Below are 22823 nucleotides of genomic sequence, written 5' to 3'. Positions count from 1 at the left end.
TTTATCTTGAGACGATGACAAAAAAAATGCCTGGAAGTTCCATCATCACAAGAGTCAAAACAAAGATGGTGTGCTGAGTCCTGTGAGACAAGCAGGCGATAGCCCAGAATACTGCCGATCAATATATGCACGCACGCATGGGAACGCTCCGGAGAGAAACAGGAACTGCACAGTCAGAAGCAGCACCAGTCCAGGCAATTCCAGAAAACGCACCACACAACCAGAACAGTCAAAGCGTTTTAAAAACTATAGAAGGAACAGTTCCAAATGTATCTATTTTGTATTGTGCACCCACACCTAGTAAACTGCTCCTCATGCAGGCTTGTAGAGGGAGAAAGCAGTCTTCCCCAGAGACAAAGTCTTAACAATCAGAAAGATGCAATTATTATAATGCACTTACCAATGTGAAATCCCTAAGTGTTGTGCAAAAATTGAGTAAGCACTGAAGAGGACGCCTCTTATTAGGTAACGCTGGCAGGCTATGCAGGGGCCCAAGGAGGCCAGATGTTTGACAACAGCCATGGAGGTATTAGTAACTATTGAGACTAGGCATCAGCGGTAATTAAATTAGCTGGTTAGATTTGCAGGCTGCAAGTGCCCCAATAAATACAAGTCCTAGTAGAAAGAAAGGCACTCACATAGCTTGAGTCTGTGTGGCAGGCTAAATAGGGGGTTAGATGTTTGGGCAGCGGCCACACTACAGTAAAGTGCGCTCAGCTGAGCGCACTGTTTAACCCGGGTTGGATGCGCAAAATTAACAGCGCACATTCACATGTAAATGCATGTTGGTGAGGCTGTCATTCACCCCAGATACTGTAAAAAAAAAAGTGCACCCAATCTGTACATTTTACACTCAGAAATTAATATGTACCCTTGGGCAGGCGTTAATTTCTGAGCAGCCCAAAAAAAAAAAAAAGTGTACAGAAAAGCAGAAAACACTGATTTTCTGCTCGTAAAGCTGAGCGCCCATTTTCCTAACTCTCTTGACAGCCACCTCTCCTGGGCGAAGGAGGCACTAGAGGCGCACAATTGTCCTTAGCGCCTCCTTTTAAAACAACCCCTCATCTGAATGCTGTATCGCGTGCCCAGGAGAGGAGGCTGTGCGCGCGTTGAAAGAGCAGGCGCCCTATCGGACTGTAATATTGGTAGCTGTGTATATTATTACAAAGCATTGTGCTTAGATGTGGGAAGGAAGGGGGTGCTAGGTGTGAACTAAACAGGGGGATCCTGTATGCTCACCTGCCCAAAGATGATAAATTACAAATGAGAAAAACGAACAGAAAAAGAGTAATAATCACCAGGACCAGATGGCATCAACCTCGGCGACCTAAAAGAACTCAAACATGAAACTGCAAACCTGTTACTAGTAATTTGTAACCTATCATTTAGAACAACCACAGTACCTGAAGACTGGAGAGTGGCCAACATAATACCAATTTTTAGAAAGGGCTCCGAGGGTGATCTGTGAAACTATAGACTGGTGAGCCCAATGTGGTATCAGGCAAAATGGTAGAAGCTATCCTTAAAAATAAAAATCAATGGCCATAAAGATAGTCGTGGCTTAATCAGGAAGAGTCAGCATGGTTTTAACAAAAGGAAGCCTTGCTTTATGAATGTTAGATTTTTTGAAGATGTAAATAAATGTGCAGATAAAGGTGTGCCAGCTGATATAGTACAGGGCTTCCCAAACCTGTCCTGCGGACCCCACAGCCAATCGGGTTTGCAGGTTATCCACAATGAGTATGCATGAGATAAATCTGCATCTAATGGGGACCCAGTATGGGACAGAGGTATTTGGCTGTGGGGTCCCCAGGACAGGTTTGGGAAAGCTTGATATATCCGAATTTTCAGAAGGCATTTGACAAAGTCCTCAATGAGAGACTCCTCAGAAAAATTAAAAAAAAAAAAAGTTACAGGGTAGGAAGCAGTGACCGTTTGTGTATCGGTAACTGGGTAAAGAAAGGTCAGAGTAGGACTAAATGGTCAGTTTTCCAAATGGAGAAAGGTCATTAGTGGAGTACAGGGACCGGTACTGGGACCTGTGTTTAACATATTCATGAAGTTATCTGGAAAGGAAACTGAGTGAGGTGATCACCTTTGCAGATGACACTAAATCATTCAAAGTTATTAAAACAGCAGCAAATTGCAAGGGCATGCAGAAGGACCTTGTGGTACTAGGAGACTGGGCAGATGAAATTTACGGCGGAAAAGTGCAAAGTGACGCACATATGAAAAAATAATCCCTATTACAGATACATAATGCTGGGTTCCGGATTGGGAATCACCACCTAGGGAAATCCTCAGCTCAGTGTGGGGTAGCGGTCAAAAACAAAAATAAAATCAAATATTAGGAATGATCCGATAAGGAACAGAAAATATCATATCGCCTCTGTGTCGATCCATGATGTGACCACACCTTGCATGTTGTGTGCAGTTCTGATCGCCCCATGTCAAAAAAAAAAAAAAAAAGACATAGCAGAACTAGAAAAGGTGATGAAAGTGATGAAGGAGATGGAACGGCTCCCCTATCATTGGGAGGCTACTCAGGTTAGGGTTCTTCAGCTTGGAAAAGACATGGCTGAGAGGTTTATAAAAACACGAGTGGAGCAGAATGGGTAAACTCAGGATGGTTATTTACCCTTTCAAGTAATACTAAAAACAAGGGGATATGCCATGAAACAAACAAGAAAGAGATTTACAACAAGTTGTAGAAACAGAACTACTCTTTGGGATCTGAGTGGTCACAGGATGCCGGGTTTGACGGACCTTGGTCTGACGCAGGATGGCATTTCTTATGTTCCTCACTCAAGAAATGTTCTGAGTGAGGAACGATATCTTACAAGTGCTCATGATCTTATGCCTGGTAGCTGGGATAGCTCCTTAGCATCATAAACGCGAACATCTAGGCAACCTGGCTAGGTCGGTTGGATCTTTTTCTGCTGCTGTCATCTGTTACGTTACTACGACGTAACACTCACTACGTACACAAGCAACACCACTCTTACAAAGAAAAACATACCAGTGCCAACACATCCGGATGTACTGTTTTTAAAGACAGCCTAAGGCAGAAGACAGGGTAGCCTACTGTTCATTTTGAAGTCGGTATTCAGTGGTAACAATTATAGAGACAAGGGGTTTGGTTTTTTTAAACATCACTCACTCACTTTATTCACACCCAGCGGGGTATTCCCCAGCTTGTATTCCTATCTGTTCTGACTAGGATGTTACGTACTTGTGTGCAAAGAGCAGCAGCATCTTCCCTAGCACCACTGTCTTTCCCCTCTCAACCTCATAAAATGCCTAAGACTGGCTAGCAGTCCGATCGCCCAAGAGATGGCTGCACACAAGGTTGTCAGAGTAACTTAATGTTAACAAATACAGCTTGCTTTTTTTTTTTAAGAAGAAGAAAACGGAAATGTACTTCTTTTAATGACTTTGCACAATTTTACCAGCCATCACCAATACTCAACATAGTAAGGCCACCTGACATTTAAAGCTTTTCCTTTCTGCACTTATGACAAACTTTTTTTTTATTAATTTCTAGAAAAAGGTAAACAAAAACCTAGAATTCTTCAAAACTAATATTAAGAATCCTGGCTGCATGTCTTCTGAAGTGCTACAAACACTAGAGCACAGTGGGATCCTGTTTAAAGGAAAGGTGTTAAGGAAATGTAAATTATTTTGACTTCCTTCTCCCCATGACATTTGCAACATCTCGATGATGTCCTGGCCCATGCACATACTGGAGTACTTTAAATTCAATCTTCCACCCCTCCCAAAAAAACATGTTGTATTCCAGTTTAAATCTCTCTCTGAAGTGCTGGAACAGTAAAGTTCTGAGAGAGAGAGAGAGAGAAAGTGTGTGTGTAGGGACAAGGGGGGGGGGGGGTCTCAAATCTCCAGTGACCACCAGTACAATTCTAGCAGCTGCTCCCTAAATCAGCAAGGGTGGTTACTCAAATCCCAGTACACGATGCTAAGGTTCTGGATGTGTTTGGGTAGGGTAAAAATACAAGGCTCAAATTCGTATAGGACAGGTGTGGGTGTGTGTGTTTTCTAGCAAAGAAGCGGGACTCGTTCCATGCTCCAACCCTGCCATTTTAGTCCGTGTTGAGAATGAGGGATGCCACTTACTGATCCAGTGCGTATGCTCTGTGCCGAGGAAGGAATGGGAGGAATACAAACACCAAAGGAGAAACGTATTTGGGAATCTCCATTGTAGTGATGTGAGAAGAAAGGAGTGGGTCCTCTCCGGCCTCGGGACGCTCTGATTCAATGTGGGGGGGGGTCATCAGTCCTTCTGTACTGAGGGGCGCTCATGCAGCATGGGGATCATCAAACCCATTCTCTCTACTTTAACATGTTGGGGGGAAGGCATTGGCTAACTCCAGTGTCCTCCGCTGATCTGTCTCTTATTTCACCATTCCTCCTAGTACCTTCCCCGGTACTAGGAGGAATGGGAAGTGAATATTTTACGAATCAAGACACAAATATCTTATCCAGTCCGGGTCGCACTCGCAAGCTTTGTTAACAACACAATCTGATCGCGCCTCCGGGGATTATTTATACGACTCTTGTCCGGCAACACCACACCCATTCCACTCTACCCTGCGCCCCGAGTTCTGGGCGACCCCAGACAGGGTCAGGGTGGGGCCAGCCATGCCGCCGCCCCCCCCCCCAATGAGATCCCGCAGCACACGGTTTCCAGATGCGGCGTCTTTATCCCCCGCTACACCCGGTGAGTGAACCCAAAATAAAAAGCCTTCTCAAGAGAACACCGCGCCCGTGGAGAAAACGGGATGGATGGGGGGACTACATCAAGAGCCTCCCTCCACTTCCCTTTGTCACACCTCACCTGCGCCGAACAGGAGAAAAGGGCAATAACCTGGCCTGTGTGACGTCACAAGGGGGGATAATCCCCACTCCCCTTCTTCCGGCCACCGAGTTCCCAGCTTTTTCTTCTCCTTTTCCTTAGTATTTCGGTTACGATTGTTAGGGCTCCCCAGAGCGAACAGCAGTTCCTTTCTTACCCCGGGATTCTCGGGCTTTACACCCGATCGTATGATCCCCAGGGCACGGTGCAGTCCTCAGATTCCGAGCTTTTAATTACCGATCAGGCGTTCTGGGCTTTTGTTTGGGTCAAAGTCTGTTCCCAAGGGAAGCGGAAAAGGTTTTCCGGGAAGCAGCCAAGCCCCCGCCCTGGCCACCTTTGCCAGCACCGATATTCTGGTAATTTGTAATCTAGTACCCACTAGAGCGGCAGCATAGATTTCAGAGAATCGGATCGTACCTCTAGATCAGGCCCTTCCGCGTCAGGGCAATGGCTTCCACTTTTCTCGCGTTCGTGTCTGGTGCTATGATTGAATTGTATAAATACTGAATTAATTATTCCTGTCCCCCTTCTCCTTGGACCACAGGGCATTGCAAAAGCTCTTTAATTGAATGTCCTTGACGTCACAATCGGAACTCGAGCGACCTTCCCGATTGGCGCTCTGTCGTCACGAGCCCGGCTTCTCCCGTGTACTTTACCTTCCTATTAGTCGGCTTTGGTGTCACTCGGCTGCTTCTGGTTTGCTGTCAGGTCTTAATGCCGTTCGGCTCTCATTGTCTCCGAGCCCTTGCCTGGATCGCTTGGGTCTATAAAGATCTGAAGCCTGACAGAGTGGGATCTGCTAGGAACCGAACCCAGGCGGAATCGCTGCATCGTGATTTCCAAATGTATAGAGAGAATAAAATAGCATTAGCTGGAACCTCTCACCCTTGTACTCCCTTCCCATACACGTGGTTTTGCCGTACAATGGCAAACGAATCTTGCAGCCGCTCTGAGGGGACTACAGGGGTGGATGAGGGATAATGGACCACGCCGCTTTCGATAGCTATACCAGGGAGGCTATAAAGCCAAAAAAGGTGGGGTTTCTTTGGAAGATGTGCGGTAGGGTAGAGACTATGAAAATACGTTTCAGTGAGGCCCTTTAAAAATAGAAGGCTGGGTTAGGAGGATGTAAATGACAGACGTCCCCGCCCGAATTTTTGTTTATCAAAACTTAGGGTCTGATTACTAAGCTTTTTCCCCTTCCCACCGTAGAAATGAGAATAAGGTACAAAAAAAACCTTAGTAAATCAGGCCCTTAGACTAGTTTAGCTAATCTTATTGGTCATTTTTATTTTTTTCTTTCATATATTCTCAGCTTGGAGAAGAGACTGCTGAGGGGGGATATGACAGAGATCTTTAAAATCATGAGATGTGTTGAACCAGTACATGTGAATCCGTTATTTACACTGTCAGATAATAGAAGAACTAGGGGGCACTCCATGAAGTTAGCAAGTAGCACATTTAAGACTAATTGGAGAAAATTCTTTTTCACTCAATGCACAATTAAGCTCTGGCATTTGTTGCCAGAGGATGTGATTAGTGCAGTTAGTTTAGCTGTGTTTAAAAAAGGTTTGGATAAGTTCTTAGAGAAGTCCATTAACTGCTATTAATCAAGTTGACTTAGGGAATGGCCTCTGCTATTACTGGCATCAGTAGCTTGGGATCTTCTTGGTGTTTGGGTACTTGCCGGGTTCTTGTGGCTGGTTTGGCCTCTGTTGGAAACAGGATGCTGGGCTTGATGGACCCTTGGTCTGACCCAGCCTGGCAATTTCTTATGTTCATGCTTTTTGGAATAAAAACTGCACATTTGTTTTGGTAATAACTCCATTTTTAAATACATTTCTATAAACAATGGCAGGGAACCAAAATAAGGGACTGATGTAATAAGCTGCAATAGACCTGCTGAGGGTTTTTGCACATGGAATTGTGCTCGTTTCCCCATGCTAATCTTATAACCCACTCAAAAAGCTGTGGCTGGTTTAGCGCAAGTCCATGCTAATGCCATGCAAAGGCTGCACTTAACTATTCATGGGCAATACAGAGAACCATGCTAGCAGTAGTGTGGATTTTTTAGCTCCTGGGTCAGGGCAGAGTAAATACTTGTCTGGAAGTTGAAAATTAAGCGGCAGAAGAGAGGTCAGAGAGGGAACAGGCAAATGTCAGAAATGCTGAATGTTTTTGTAGCCCCTTCCAAATCTCTTTTGCATTTACCCCGCTCACCAGCATCTGCCATATTAGCACCCACGTGCAGCACGGTAGCTAGCCTATGGCCGATGTGGCCTCAGCCATAGGCGCCATCCTCTAGGGGCGACATTATGTGAAAACTATTGACCTCCAACCTCCTCCCTTCCCTCCACCCTGGCAGTAAATAGCGGTGCGGCCCATGGAGCCTCGAAACCAATCGATCTCCTCCTCCCGCCGGGACACTGCAGAACAATGCCACCCACAATCCTGACCCCTCTCTGCCCTGCCCATAGGGCAGCAAAAAATATTGGCCTCCTTCTTTCCCCGCCCCAGTAGTGCAGAGCAGGCCACAAAAAGCACTGGTCTTTTCCTCCCTTGCCCTGCCCGGCAGTGAAAAGTAGCACAGCTGGCAAGGCAGGCAGAGCTCTGGAGTCTCAATGCATGGATGAGACGATGGTGCAAGGAACAGGGATTCAGTTTTGTAAGGAACTGGGGAACCTTTTGGGGAAGGGGGAGTCTCTTCCAAAGGGATGGGCTCCACCTTAATCAGGGTGAACCAGGCTGCTGGCGCTAACCTTTAAAAAGGAGATAGAGAGCTCGGGGGGGGACAAAATGGCCGCTTACTGAGAGCACGGTAAACGCTCTGCTCTTACCTTTTTTCATTTTCCTTGTTGAAATTCTGTTTTTTGCTTACGGAGAATGCCTCATACGAAACGTAAGGCAAAGCTGAAAAGCCTGCCTGTTGCCTTGACTACAGAAATTTCACAAAGAACCATTACTGAGTGTTTCGGCTTACCCCCTGCTACGCCCATCGAGAGGACCGCTGACGGGCAGGAGCAGATCTCTCCCGTCCAGGTCGACGAAATATCTTTAAGTCGCGGGGCACCGGAAACGCCGTCGCCGGCGGGAACTGGTCTGATGAGACCAGGGGACATATCGGAGGAATTCCTGGGTGCTGTTTGTGAACTAGAAACCCAGCGGGAGGTGATGAAGGAGCCGGAGCTCCTCGCAGAGAAGGGAATTGAGCAGGGAAAAACTGCGGACCCAGAGCAAGGGCCGGCTGGAAACGCTGTGAAAATCCCCTTCGAAGCTAGCACACCAACTGCCGAGGACTCAGGCCGGAAAATCCAGCATGACCAGGGAGCAAAGCCTAAGGTCAGTAAAAATATAATAATTAAACCCATGATAATCACTCTGGACGCTATATGGAATGTGATTGTGAAACTGGATGCTTCTATAACATCATTAACAGAAGCAGTGGTGGAGACAGATAAATCTTTAAAAGATAATACTGAAAAAGTGAAAGAACAAGAAAAGAAAATACTGAGTATGGATGAGAGATTGAATAAAGTTGAGAAGATACAACAGTACCAAATTCAAACAGAAGGAGAGACTTTTCTAGATTTTCAATTTTTTTCAAACATAGTACGTGCAATGAACTTAAGAGTACTCAATTTTCCTGTGATGGATCAACTATCACCAGTGGAATTATTTAAAGAATATATGACGCATATCCTTAAAATACCATCAACATGCCTCCCTGTTATTGTTAAGGCGTATTATCTTAGAGCAAAAAAAGATTATAGGAATAATCAAGAAAAGTCAGAAGGACAAGACCCCATAGATTTAGCTCCAATGAATATTTCTGAAATTTTACAAAGCTCCATGGAGTTAGAAGTAAAAAAAGAGAGAAACACTTTTGATAACTTTTGCTTTTACTTCTGAAAGAGACATGATAATGCGATTCTTTTTTCGATCAAGATTGTCTACATTCTATGGACAAAAAGTATGGGGGTATCCCGATCTTGCTAGAAGTACGCAATTACGGAGAAGGAAATTTATTGCCCTTAGACAGGATTTGTTATCGAAGGGGGTAGTTTTACCTTGAAATATCCATGCAGATGTATGGTAAACTATATGAATGAAAAATATGTTTTTACAGACCTGGAACATCTAAAGGGGCTTTTGGGAATAAACGTATAAATTTCCGATAATTATTAGCAGGGGGTCCAGTATTTTCCTGTTGTAACATATACATGGTATTTGACTGCTCCGTTTTCTTGATGTCTCTCTCCCCAAGTTTCCTATAAGAATGGGGTTAGGTTCATTTCAGGGGTAGTGAAGTTTACTACATGTTAATTTCTATTTCCTATTTCTGTAATCTCATGTTTTTCAATGCAAGGTCATTCTTGTCAGTTTGTTTAATATGCAATAAAAATAAATAAAAAGGAGATAGAGCAGCTTTTAAACTAGACCACAGGGGAAAGCCAACAGTCGCTCAGCAGCACATGGTTCGGAGGAAGGTATCTTCAAAGGATACTAATGAAGTACTTGAGTTAGGGCATCCCAACAGAGAGATTCCAATAATAAGAAATGTAGTACATGTGCCTATAAGTAAAGATTCACCTGAGCTAAAGATTAAAAATTATCCCTGACAACTGAAAAGCAGAATGTTAAATCAAAGAAAAACGCTTTGAAATGTTTAGATGCCAGAAGTCTAAGAAATAAGATGGGAGAATTAGAGTGTATTGCGTCCGTCGATCTCAGATGGCTTCGACCTCTGTGCCTCACCTTTCTTCCTTCTTTCTCCACAAGCCTTGGGAAGATGGCTGCTGCCGCGTCATCATGCCGCTCTCTCCAGCGACCCCGTTACCGCTACGGTGATCGCCATGTTTCTCCTGAGGGCCTCCTAGGGTGTGTGCGCGCACGCCACCCACATCTTTATCCACGTCATGGCGGGAACCTCGGTGGCGGCCCCTCCGAGTGATGTCACGCCATCCAGGTATTTAGCCTGCCCTTTGTTTGCTAACAAACTGAGTTAGCAAGGATTGGAATGCTTCCGCTCTAAGCTACTCTGCCGCTTCCCAGCTGCCGCTGGAAGTTCTCTCTCTGTCCTTCGGGGACATTCATCTCTAACCTGGGTACCTGCTCCTCAGGGGCCCTATGGTTTCTTTCAGTTGCCTATCTGGGTACCAAGTACTCGCTCCTCGAGGGCCTGCCCTTCCTGCCTTGGTGCCTGCAAACCAACTTCTTCTGCCTGTCAGGATCTTCAACAACTACAGCTATCTGTTCAGTGAGTAAACTAACCTTGTCAGCTTGTCTCACCTCCAGCTTCAGCGCTGTGAGTCTACATCCGGGACTCTCTCTTCTACCTAGCGCAGCCTACCATCATTGGAGCGTGGGACGGATCTCCTCTGCCGAGGACCCCTGGGCTACTCTACTGGGTTACCTCATTGCTGCTACCCCTGGGCAGTATCATCAAGCTGTATAATAAACACGAATTCTCTGTGTCTGCATGAATAGAGTCTAGTCTAGTACTGCGGTTCCTCACGGGGCTCCTCCCCGTGGGAGTGGCCATCTCAGCAGTACCCAAGAATCCACTCAAACACCTCGAAACCATAACAGAGTGTATAGCAGTGAATGATGACAGACTTAATTGGCATCTCAGAGACATGGTGGAAGGAGGATAACCAATGGGACAGTGCTATACCGGGGTACAAATTATATCGCAAAGAGGAGCAACTTGGTGGCGGGGTGGCACTTTATGTCCAGGATGGCATAGAATCCAACAGGATAAAGATCCTGCATGAGACTAAATGTACAATTGAATCTTTATGGATAGAAATCCCTTATATGTTGGGGAAGACTATAGTGATAGGAGTATACTACCGTCCACCTGGCCAAAATGATGAGACAGACAGTGAAATGGTAAGAGAAATTAGGGAAGCTAACCAATTTGGTAGTACAGTAATAATGGGAGATTTCAATTACCAAGAAATCAATATGAGCAAGTACTGCACCTCAGGCAATATCGCAAAATACAAACAGTGCAGAGAAATGTTCAATCCTGATGGAATACTCTGAAGATAATGTAAAACATGAAGTGTTTTATTATTTCAATATGGCAACTCCACAAGTTTATACAAGCACCGGCTTAATGGCGTCCCCCGACATGGTCCTGTGTTTCGCCGCGGGCTGCATCGGGGGGGGATCGCCACCGCAGGGATTCACAGAAAAGCTGTAATATAAAGAAATTAACAAATATCAGGATTGTGAAAGGACTTACAACCGACCAAAATAAAGTACAAACAGTATAACATACCTGACAGCAGAATTTAAAGAATGACAGGGAGCGCAATGCCCTTCATAGTTGACAGGTATTTAAAGGAGACAGAGGCGCCAAAACCTACAGGAGAATCAACCACGTGAGTCAATCGACTCCGTTCATTGGTTCCCATTCCTGTAGTGCACCGTAACAGTAACATGGACCAGCCTACCCTGCTAGTGAATCTAAGTGAATAGAAACCATTCAATTTCCCGATTTAAACCTTTAGGAAACACTGTATCTAATGTGAAGATCCAGCGTTGTTCAATCCTGCCTAATAACTCAGCATAATTACCCCCCCCCCGTAAAGGACGTGGGACAACCTCAATCACGCAAAATGAAAGATCTGAAAGGGAATGTGACTTTTTAATCCAATGGTCAACCAAGGGTTCTTTTTCTCGCTGCAGACGTATGTTAGAGCAATGCTCTATAATCCTGGTCTTTATCATACGGGAAGTTTTCCCGACATACATTAAGGAACAAGGGCAAGTGATAGTGTAAACTACTCCTGACGTAGTACAATCAGAGTGAAAACGCAGTTGAAACCTTTTCCCTGTAGTCGGATGCATAAACCAAGTAGTAACGACCGTATGAGCACATACTGTGCACCGGCCACAAGGGTGGTGGCCGGGATCACTGATAGGATCCCGTGACACTGGCAGGTCCGAATGGATAAGTTTATCTCGAAGATTTTTGCCCCGACGGAAAGTAAACCGAAGGGGACCAGAGAACAACGTGTTTAAGGATAAAGCCTCCCAGTGTCTCCGGATCATGCCAGTGATGGACCGGCTGAGGGTGGAAAAGGGGAGAATGCAGTTTGTGACTGGAGGTTCAGAACGTCGGGAGGGGAGAAATAATAAATCCCGGTTAGTGTATAAAGCACGTTTCATCGCTTTTTTAACTATAGACTTAGGATACCCCCTTGATATAAAACGGGATGCCATATCATGAGCCTTATCCAGGAACTCACCATTGGTGGTGCACAGTCTGCGAAGCCTAAAAAATTGGCCAGTTGGAATGTTCTTACGCAGTGCGCTCGGGTGACAACTCTGGAAAGAAAGCAGGGTATTTCGGTCCGTCTCTTTCCGGTAAATGGTAGTCGAAAAACGACCGTCATCTACCGAAACGAGCACATCTAAAAAAGAAATCTGAGACCGATGTAAACAAAAATTAAACTGGAGATTCGGGTCACTTGCGTTAAGTTGATCAATAAACCTAAACAATTGGACCTCTGTGCCTAGCCACAGTAAAAAAATATCATCAATATAGCGGAGCCATAGTGCAACATTTTCAAACCCTTCTGCTGGGTACACAAAAGAATTCTCAAAGTCCGCCACGTAGAGACAGGCCAGACTCGGGGCCATAGTGGCACCCATGGCAGTCCCTTTTATCTGGAGATAAAAGGTGTTGTTAAAGCGGAAAAAATTCTTTGTGAGTGCCAAAGTGGCTAAAGATATTAAAAAAGAGGTGGGAATCCGTTGAGGGCCGATCCGAGAGTCCAAAACTTGTTCAATAACCCGTAAAGCAGCAGATTGGGGAATACTAGTGTAGAGGGAAACAATATCAAGCGTAACAAAAAGAAATGCTTCTGGAGGGACCGGTATCTGGTCAAGCAGAGTAATGAAGTGTGATGAATCCCTAACGTAAGACCTGATCTTTGGCACAAAAGGTTTTAAAAACAGGTCTACGAATTGGGACAGGGGTTCTAAAATAGAACCTATACCTGCCACAATGGGACGACCTGGGGGGTCCTGGAGACTTTTATGTACCTTGGGGAGAGTGTAAAAAATGGGAATGATAGAATATGATGGTGTGAGAAATTTAGCCTCCCGAGATGTAAGAAAGTGGCGGTCTACTGCCTCTTCCACCACTTGTTTGATCTGCTGATATAGCTGCGGAGAGGGATCTTCTGGTAAAGGGAGGTAAAAGGTGGTATCACTCAATTGCCTCAATACTTCAGACAAATACCGAGATTTATCCTGGACTACAATGCCGCCACCCTTGTCGGCCGGTTTTATGACTATAGAGGGATCGTTCTGAAGAGATAACACAGCCTGAAATTCAGATTTGGAAAGATTAAATTTAGTGTATTGTCGACTAGCTGACAACGTTGCAAGGTCTTGGTCAACCAACCGTTCAAAGGCCAAAATGAGGGGATCGACAGGACCCGGGGGGACCCAACGGGATTTTGGACGAACTAATGAAAAGTCTGAGCTAGGTCCGGTGTCTGCAAAGAACAATTTGATTTTAAGCAAACGGACAAAGCGGTGCAAATGAACTTTAAGATCAAACAAATTGCATTGAACCGTAGGTACAAAAGACAACCCTTTGCTTAACAGTCCTAGTTCAGAAGGAGATAACGGAGATAAAGGAAGAAGAGGTCTTGATATTGGGGGGTGGGGAACAGGAGTAACTTGTTAATATTTCTTCATAGAAAAGATGATGGATACATGGAACATCCTCTCAGTAGGCCAAAACAGTAACACAATTCAGGCAAGCATGGGTATCCTTAGTTGCAAGAATGTAAATATAAAGCCTGAGATCAAGTACCCTCTGCCTCAGGGCTTACGTTGTAGAGAAAAGGAAGTGGAATGGAGAGGAGAGACAGAGCAGGACCAGTTTGGATCTATGCAAGGTGGCCGGGGCCAGATGTGAACTCGTTCTCTCTCACAAATATACACACACACACACACACACAGACGCTTTCTCTTCCTGCTTCTCCCAGTGAACCTTCTTCCCCAGCCCCCAAGCACTGCTCAAGCCCCAGCCATTCTTCACGTGATGAGAAATGGTGGGCAAAGAATGCCTGGGGGTTCAGCCCTGCTAGGGCTAGAGGATCACTGGGAGTAAGGAGGAAGTTAGTGAGAATGGGCCCATTTCTCTCCCCCCCAGATCCTGTTCCTCCAGACCTCATCTCCCCCCAAGTTTGGTTCTAAGGTCTCACTTCTAATCCCCTAGAGGTCCTTAAGCCCCCCTGAAAATTTTCCTCACCAGCAACTCTCCTGTTCCCTCTCCATAGCCAGTAAAGCATATGTCTCCTCTCTGAGCCAACATCAACTGGCTCTCCTCTGCCTTGGGGAATAATAATAACAGGCTGGAATATTCCACCCAATGATTTCAGCCTGAGGCTAGAATTTAAAAATGTGGCCTTAGCTATGTCTCCTCACTCAACCCCCTTCACTCTTCCCCCCACCCTCCAATCACCTCCCTCATAGAGACTGCTGCCCCAACTCTCCACACAACCCACAGCCCCTCTGAGCTGCTCACTCTTTTGCTTTCCCACATCTCCCCTCACTCTTGTCCTCTCCTTCCTCTACTCCCTCATTCTCTTGCCTTCCTCTATATCCCCTCCCTTCCTTATCCTCCCTTTGATCACTACCCCCCCCCCCCCCCCCCCCCCCCCCCCCCCCCATCTTCTCACTCTTGCTCCTTTCCCCTCCTCCAGTAAGCTCACTAGGGCCAGAAATGATGGGGCCTAGGAAGCCAGCACAAAAAGCAGCAGTAGGGCCAGTCAACCAACACATCAGGTGGGGCAGACAGGTATTCAATTTGTGCATCTTCGACCTTGGCCATTCTCCAGTTGTACTGGGAATTTGCACAAAAATCAAGGCCATACGGCTGCCCTCATCTCAGCATAAGCAAATCCAACATTCGCTGCTCTGCTTCTTCTAGGGGCACTGTTCTGTTTTCATGGGGGAGTCAGAACGGCTTCCTTGGATCCCAGAAAAAAGCTGGCACAACACTGTGCTGTGTCATTCCACTGTAAACTAAGCACTAACGAACAGGCACAAAAAGGGATTGAATTAATTTAGCACAAGTTTGAAACTTGTGAGCAGTGGCAACATTCATAAGGCCCAGGTTGAAGCCTTAACAATTGGCGCTACAAACCTTACAAAACGTGTGCTAATTCGACCTCTTTTTGTGTTTGTTCTTTTCTCTACAGTATCTGCTTCAGGATCACACACTGGCCCCCGGCTCCCTATAGAACAGGTGAGAGGAGAAGTAGAGGGGGCTGGTCTCTTCTCTTTCTTCTCAAGATTCACCCTCTTCCCTCTTCTTGCTGGTTGCCTGGGTGGGAGGGGGCTGGAGCAAAGCACTCCTGGCCCTCTGTTAAAGCTGAAAAGAAGTGGCAGAAGACTGTTCCAGGCTATTCCCTCACAAATTAAGTCCTGTTAGATGGTCTCTAACTGATTCAATCTCAACCAACACAGAATCATGTTTTGAGTGATCATCTGCTTCAGGGAAACTTGACTTGGCTCAGGTCCACCATAATCCCCACAATGGATTATTTGCATGTCTAAAAATTGATTTATCATTAGTTATTCCTACAAACTAGGTGGCTTTTTTTTTTTTTTTTTTTTTTTTTTTGCAATTCCAGGATTTCCAATTTATCCATCTTATCTTGGTTCTTTTTAAGTATTGTCACATTACATGATGGAGTCTGCACAATGGAAACAGCCCTTCAGCTATACAGATGAGCATTTAGCAGGCATTCTGAAAGAATCATCATTGCTTCAGGAGCCCACGTCATATATTGATCCACATACTTGGCCTGATCTTTTGAAATTGCATAAACAATTAGTAAAGGCCAAGCTACACAGAGCAACAATTGTTGGATATATAAAACACATGATAGCCCGTGGATTGCATAGTCTTAAAGAACTGAAGATGTGTGTTGCGATACAGATTCTTTTTTACATAAATGGTCTTATATACTTAACGATTCATTGGTATTAAACATTGACCTTACTAAGAAAACTTTTAGCAACATCTAATTATTGATATCTAAATAGGAAGAACAGATTAAGAAGACTATTCCTCTAGCTGTTTTACTTCAATAGTTTTAAGAGAACTCAGGATGAACAGGATTATGTTTGAATGCTTAGACAAGAACCCAACAAAACCATCACATGTTACATTTCAATCCTCCAATGAGTCTTCTAATCAGCATGGGCACAGGTTGCATGGGCGGGCGGGGGTTCAGGAGTTGATGCAGAGGAGCAAGAGAGGAGGACAATGTATGGTGCAGACTAGTGACCAGATCCCAGACCGAGCTAGTACTGGTTTTTAGATTTTTAAGATCTCTACAGCTAAAGTGTTTTTCCCAGAACATTAACAAACCAGTACTGATAGATCATTGGTTAAATCCAAATCTAGGTGGATACCTGTGCATATTCTTAACCCTATATTGCAACTTTTAATGATCTAATATTATCTGATTTGCAATGCATTGGGCAACAACTGAAGATTTATTACAATTTGAATACCGAGGAATGATGTGATTTATTACAATTGCCTTGTGATCTTGATATAGAAATCAATAAAGATAAAGATGGAGCAATAATCCTTATGTCCAAGTCACATTTTACTGCCAAGATACAGCAGCAACTGTCTCCAACAAGACATTGCAAATTTTTACAAACACAACATGCAATTTATAAATTGAGGAAGCACATATGGTTAAGTCTTTAGCTAAGCAAGGATTTTTAACCATCAAAGAAGTAAATTATTTGATAAGAAAACATCCAAGTATACCAATGATTTATGGGTTCCTCCAGGTGCATAAGTCTAAACCAACAGTTCATTGCCATCTAATAGTATCTAATAGTGTCTACAAATTTGTCTATTTTGGAGCCCTTATCTGACTTTGTTGATTTATTCCTGCAATCATAAATATGTACCACTCATTCATATATTCAGGATATGTCCTATATGTTAAGAAAGTTATTGCGAGTGATAGATATTGTTGGTTGCCATAGATTTGGCATTCTTGTATATTAATATGCCACAAACATTGGCAATCTAAATCTTGTCACCTGTATTAGGTAGTGAAGATAATACAGTAATGGAATTGAAAAGGGCATAGGATAAATAGAGGATCCCCAGTAGCTAAAGGGAGGAGATGAAAACAAGAGGTAACCCATGTTGACTGGGGTAACCTGTGCAAAGAAGCAATTACCCTAAGAATAAAGAAAAAAAAAAAAAAGCTTGCTGGGCAGACTGAATAGACTACTTGGGTCTTTTTCTGCTGACATCTACTATGTTACTATAAACATTTGTCCAGTATCAATACATCATTATATAAAAAACCATTAGGATGAAATAGTTTACATTTCAAACCTATCATACTAGACCCTTTAAACTGGTTTTGTTTGTCAATCAGTTTTTTTACACTGTCATTTTTGTTCTGAAGTAGGAAATTTCAAGCAGCAATCACATCATATAACACAGAGGTTTGTGAATCATAGATACCCTATTATAGCAGTAGATACCTGGTACACCAATCTGGAAAGTTTTACATTATAAAGCTTCCACAGATATTGGTAAAAATGTGTGTACACTTCTTTTCCAACAAATTCCATGAGACTGCAGCAATCATTAGGCATCACTGGCATATTTTGGCCATTTACAAAGAATTAGCTGATCAACTTCTGATATTGTATTCTAGACGATGTAATATCAGGGAACTTGGTTAGAGCAGCTTTGCCTATGTCACACGTGCAAAATTCATTAGAAGGTTAGACATTATGCATATGGGTCATATTCATTTTGTCAGCAAACTGTTGGAGTTATATGGATACATCCTACATTAGGTATCAGGATATAAAATCTTTCATAAACAGCATACCAATTGTCAATCCCAACTTTGTTGTATATGCACTGCAGCGCCCTTGTCCATATGTATATGTTGGTTATATGAAAATTGTGGCCTTGGACACATCAAGGAATATAACCACAACTTGTTACCAAGATAAAAATTCTCTTTAAGCCTAAAAAAAATAGTGTCCAGTTTTTCAGACCACAATGCATAGTTTACAAGCAATGTCACAGTCACAGGAATTTCTTCCCGAGACTCATTAATTGGAGAAAGAAAATTATTACCTAGATAAATCTAGACTTGCTGAAGAACTAGCTACAGGCACTTCAATCCCCTAAGTATAAAGGCAAAACTTTAACAAAAGGAACAGCATCTGAAAAAAACATTTAACAATTCAATATACAACTTCAACATACCTGTAGCAGCAATTGAGGAAGATTTGGGAAAAATAAAAAAAGCATAAATTACTTTGCATAGAATGATTCTCCATATTCTCTATTTTCTGATGTAAATCTCATTATCCCTTATCAAGGCCAATGAAGATGTCTGTTAAGGTAATGATTTTGAGACTCCAATTATCATCTTCTTCTGTTCTTGAAATAACTGGGGTATCAACTTGTAGATGCAATTATGCAAAAGAAAAATTCTAACAAATCTGCTTATAAGATTGTTCCAGGATCGTGACTGCAGTCCATAAAGTCTCCAATATAATGAGAGAAGGTTTAACCAAAGCCGGAGAGTAGTTCAGTAAGCTCCATCACAAAGATAGAACTAGTAGTGTCCAAATCCCTTACCTCAGCAGAAATGGACCCAGTGCTGGGCAATACAGCAGAAACCACTCTCAGGTGTCCTAACTCCCTCCAGAACTGAATTCCTGTTCACACTTAAGAGATACTGGGGGCCTAGAATGAGGGCTGAGAAATGTAGGTCGCTCAAAGGAAGCAGAAGCAGAGCCCCCAAGCATTCCAATCCCTGATACTTGACTACAATTGGTGCAAAATGAATCTAAATTTGCCTGAGAAACAAAGGATGAGACCACCGTCTTAGCTGGAATCGGATAAATGGCTCCTTTCGTCTCTTTCTTCCCGCAGGTTCTGACAAACAACTGGGCTGGAATCTGACCCTGGGGCATACCCCTTTGATGCATGGCTTTGGTGTGTGTTGGTGCCTGCATTCCATAGGTGCCCTGTGATGACATCACTGTGATCATGACGGGCTTCAATGTAAATCAGATGTCCTTAGTCCCAGTGTGTTCCAGTCCAGGTTCCTCTGGAAATACAGTCTTTTAAAAGTGTAGGAAGTGCACCTTGCAGAAGACTCTTCTTCCAGTCTCGTGGAAAGGGTCTGGACTGCCATATTTTGTTCATTTGAGCAAAATGTTCCTCTGAGCTTTTCTCCTTAAATGTGACCCCCACTGGCAGCGGATGCCTGATAATTTGCCATGGACATCATGTAGGCTATGGCCCTCAACCTAGCCAAGCAGCATGCTCAGATGGATGCTGTTGAGATGCATGCCATGGTACTGAACACTTCATAGAGGGATCAAATAAGATGGTGTATACCAGGGGTGGGCAATTCCAGTCCTCGAGGGCCACAAACCTGTCGAGGTTTTAGGATATCCTAATGAATATGCATGACATAGATTTGCATACAACTGAGGCAGAGTGCATGCAAATCTCTCTCATGCATATTCATTAGGGATATCCTGAAAACCAGACAGGTTTTTGGCCCTCGAGGACCGGAATTGCCCACCCCTGGTGTATATACTCTGCATTCATGAGTGGCTGAGGATATGTCATGCTACCTTCACCAGGTGGAAGAAAAGGATTCAATTTTTTGTATACAATTGTGTAACTACTGAGCCATGTAGACATGAGTGGAATCTGTGCAGTTTTACTGAAATGGTCCAATAAGCTGGGATCCTTCCCTGGTGGAGTGCTAAGTATATCTTTGGGGTTTTTTTTTGCTCTTTTAAGAGCAGATTTTACCACAATCAACTGATGGAATAATTGCACTATGCCAAACTCTAGGGGTTTTTTGCATTTTATATTTGAGGTCTAGCTTTCATGCAACCTGGACACAGGAAAAACTGGATTTTTCCCCATATACTTGTTTGCAATTAATGCAGGATATCATAGATCCGCATAGCTGCCGACTCCAGAGTTTCCAGAATTTGGAGGAGACCAAAGACCTTTACCCAGGGATTTTTGTCCTTATACACATTAACTCTGAACACTAAAAACCTGGAGTAGGAAATGTCTTCGGTGGAGACGAGTGTTCTGGAGGCTCTGGGAGAGGATTAGTGGGGGGTTCCCCATCTATCCCCTCTTCTGAGGCTAGAGGTGAGAGAACTCTAATCTAGGACCCCAATGATGAAGGTGGTTGGCTGAAGAAGGATCCTTGGTCACCTTGGAGGGGTATATTCCTGGCGTACCATCCTCTGAATGGCTGGACTCCACTACAAGTGAATACCATGGGCTAGATCTATCTTGTGGGAGCTCTGATAGCATGTCCATATGAACTGGGTATAATGGGACTCCTCCTTGTGGGAGTAAAGTAGATATCTTGAAACCTTTTCTTTAGCCACCAAAGATTCATCAGCTCCACTATTTGGTCAAAAGGCTGATGTGCGCTCTGTCTTGGCATGCATGGTAGAACTTCCTCTTCTGACATTAGAATGGAATCCTGTGTATCAACTGGGCTCTGTAAAATCTGGACTGGAGGTCAGTTAGATGTGAAAGGTACTAGAGTGAAAATGGTATCTGGGGTCTCCAGGCTTAGCCCTTGTTCCATTAATTTTGCTGGTGAAAGTGCCCTGGTAATTGGTGGGGGCAGAGGGTATTATATACCCTTGTACCCTGTTATTGTCAGAAGGCCAGCATACAGCTGCTTGGGAAGTTTTGCAGCACAATGCTTTGATGATGGAACAGCTTTAATAGCACAAGGCATTGAGGAACGTAGTTCTAGGGCTCAAGATTGAGGACTTATGCATCAACAGCGCAGATACATCTCACACTCTACTTCTTCAGCACTGGCTGTTCTAGCAGCTCCACAGAGTGGCGCCTCTTCTTCAATATATGCTGCTTCTGTTTATTTGACCTCAAGGATTTGGCCAGTTCCTGTATCGGAGGGAGATGTTTTTCAGGAGCTCCTGTTCAACTCCATTCCCAGCAAGGCAGATGAAACTGTGTTTCAGGAAGAGGCTTCTGAGAGTTACGCAGTTCCTCCAATTTGCAGGCCCTCGATCTTTGGGTACACGTGGACTCCATCCACAATCATAAGTTGGCCTAGTTGTGGTCTGGTCCTAGACAGTGGTAGCATTGGTCATGTTCATCAGAAATTTATCAGTGTTTATTACAACAAGAACAAAAACAGGAGAAAATCAGTGGAAAGAAATTACTTTAAGTAAATAGTTTTGTTCTTTTATAATAAACTGATTAACTTCTGAGTAAAATAAAATAATTGAAAACAAAAGGTCTCTACACATATTCATTCCTTGAAACCACCGACTGTGGTTTTCTTCTTGCTGGACATTAAGAAAAATGTTTCCTTTTTTAAAGGTAGCATTTAAAAGTGCTGTTTGGGGACTGCTCAGGCAGTGATGCAAGTAAAGAAAAATAATTAGAAAGATTTACACAAAAAAAAGAGAGAGAGGTACATGTCCGTGGTAGTGCTGAAATGAAAAAAAAAAAGACAAGGGGGACCTCACAAGGCAATGCCTGCACTGGAATTCCCGCACATGCTTGGAAGAGGATAAGCTCTACTAGCTATGAAAGAGAGGTCCATTCGGTGCTACCAGATGATGTCACCCACATCATAGCCAGTTCAGCCCTGCTTGTCAACAAAGAAGTTGAATTATGAGCAATTCTTGATTTTTACCCTCAAAAGTGTTAAACCTTTTGTTTTGAATGAAGAAATTGAGTTTCACAGTTTACATTAAATGTGGGATCTTATTGGTTTAATGATTATATCCAATTTTGGTATTTTGCATTACTAGTACCGCATTCATTTTTCTACAATCGTATTGACTCAAATTTCAACATCTCTTATAGAAACACGTTTTTATTCACTGTGCAGATGATGGTGGACCAGAGCACAGCCAAATTTCCCTTAAGCAGAGGATCACTCAAAACACAGCACTGTGTCGGTTGAGCTTGAACTATGTTTGGAGACCATCTAAGATTGTTTTCACGAGTTTGAGATTATGTAAAGTTTTCACATGATCAAGTTTGGGAATTTATTTCAACTCAGACATCACGCATATATGTGAAAAAAGGCAGAGATCAGATGAATACTGAATATCATGAAATATGATTCTGGTGTCTGTAAATACTTTAGCATTTGACATATTTGCTTGTACTGCTAGACAGCCAATTAAGCCTTTGATCCAGTTTCAGGAAAATCAGAGGGACTCTGTACTTAACTTCCAAAATGTTTATTAGAACAATGAATTATAAGACACTCACTGTGAAGAACTGGAATCAAGAGTAACTGCAAAGGTGGTAAGAAGCAATGCCTCTCTCAGGGGTTTGTGGATAAAGGATACAGAAGAAGCAGCTAGCTAGCTAGCTTGAGATCCTTTTTCAAGTTAAAACCCTCCATGCAATAAACTGTCCCAGGCAGCATTGGGTCAAAGAGACCAATTAAAGAGAGAAACACTGAAAAAGAAACAGCAGAACAGGCAATGTCCAATCAGAAAGTTCAAAACAATCAAGCAGCAGCTCTAATGACCTATTAGAGCAAAGCTCTTATACTCTGCAAAAAATCTAAACTAAATAATATTACAACAGAACACAGGCTGGCAGTGCAATAAGGGAAACATATCAAATATAGTTACTAATAACTTTTTGTTATTTAGTATAAATAAGCATAGAATATTCACCACACTTCTATGTAAGAAACTAAGAAATGTACTCCAAGTCTATAGCCCAGAATGATTAAACTGTTGTAGGAGTAGGAACAGTATCCTCAAGGATCAAGCAAGCAACCTTCAATGTTTCATGAAGTTTCATTTATTTTCAGCTAGTGAGTTTCAAGATACCTGGATCCCATATCAACCAGAG

General features: G+C 43.4%; 1 protein-coding gene across 4 annotated transcripts in view; it reads right to left on the bottom strand.

The window, feature by feature from the left end:
- Nucleotides 1–5443, bottom strand: part of ZDHHC9 (zinc finger DHHC-type containing 9) — a 54663-nt gene extending 49220 nt beyond the window's left edge. The window contains exon 1 of one of the 4 annotated variants that reach the window (XM_029607415.1): nucleotides 5291–5443. The gene's annotated coding sequence lies outside the window, so the exon portion shown is untranslated. The other 3 variants (XM_029607413.1, XM_029607414.1, XM_029607416.1) reach the window with 3 other exon arrangements.
- Nucleotides 5444–22823: the final 17380 nt, after the last annotated feature.

This window comes from Rhinatrema bivittatum, chromosome 6 (genome assembly GCF_901001135.1).
Source record: "Rhinatrema bivittatum chromosome 6, aRhiBiv1.1, whole genome shotgun sequence".
NCBI classification, from domain to species: domain Eukaryota; kingdom Metazoa; phylum Chordata; class Amphibia; order Gymnophiona; family Rhinatrematidae; genus Rhinatrema; species Rhinatrema bivittatum.
The sequence above is the reverse complement of the archived record's forward strand: the minus strand, read 5'-3'. Positions and strand labels throughout refer to the sequence as shown.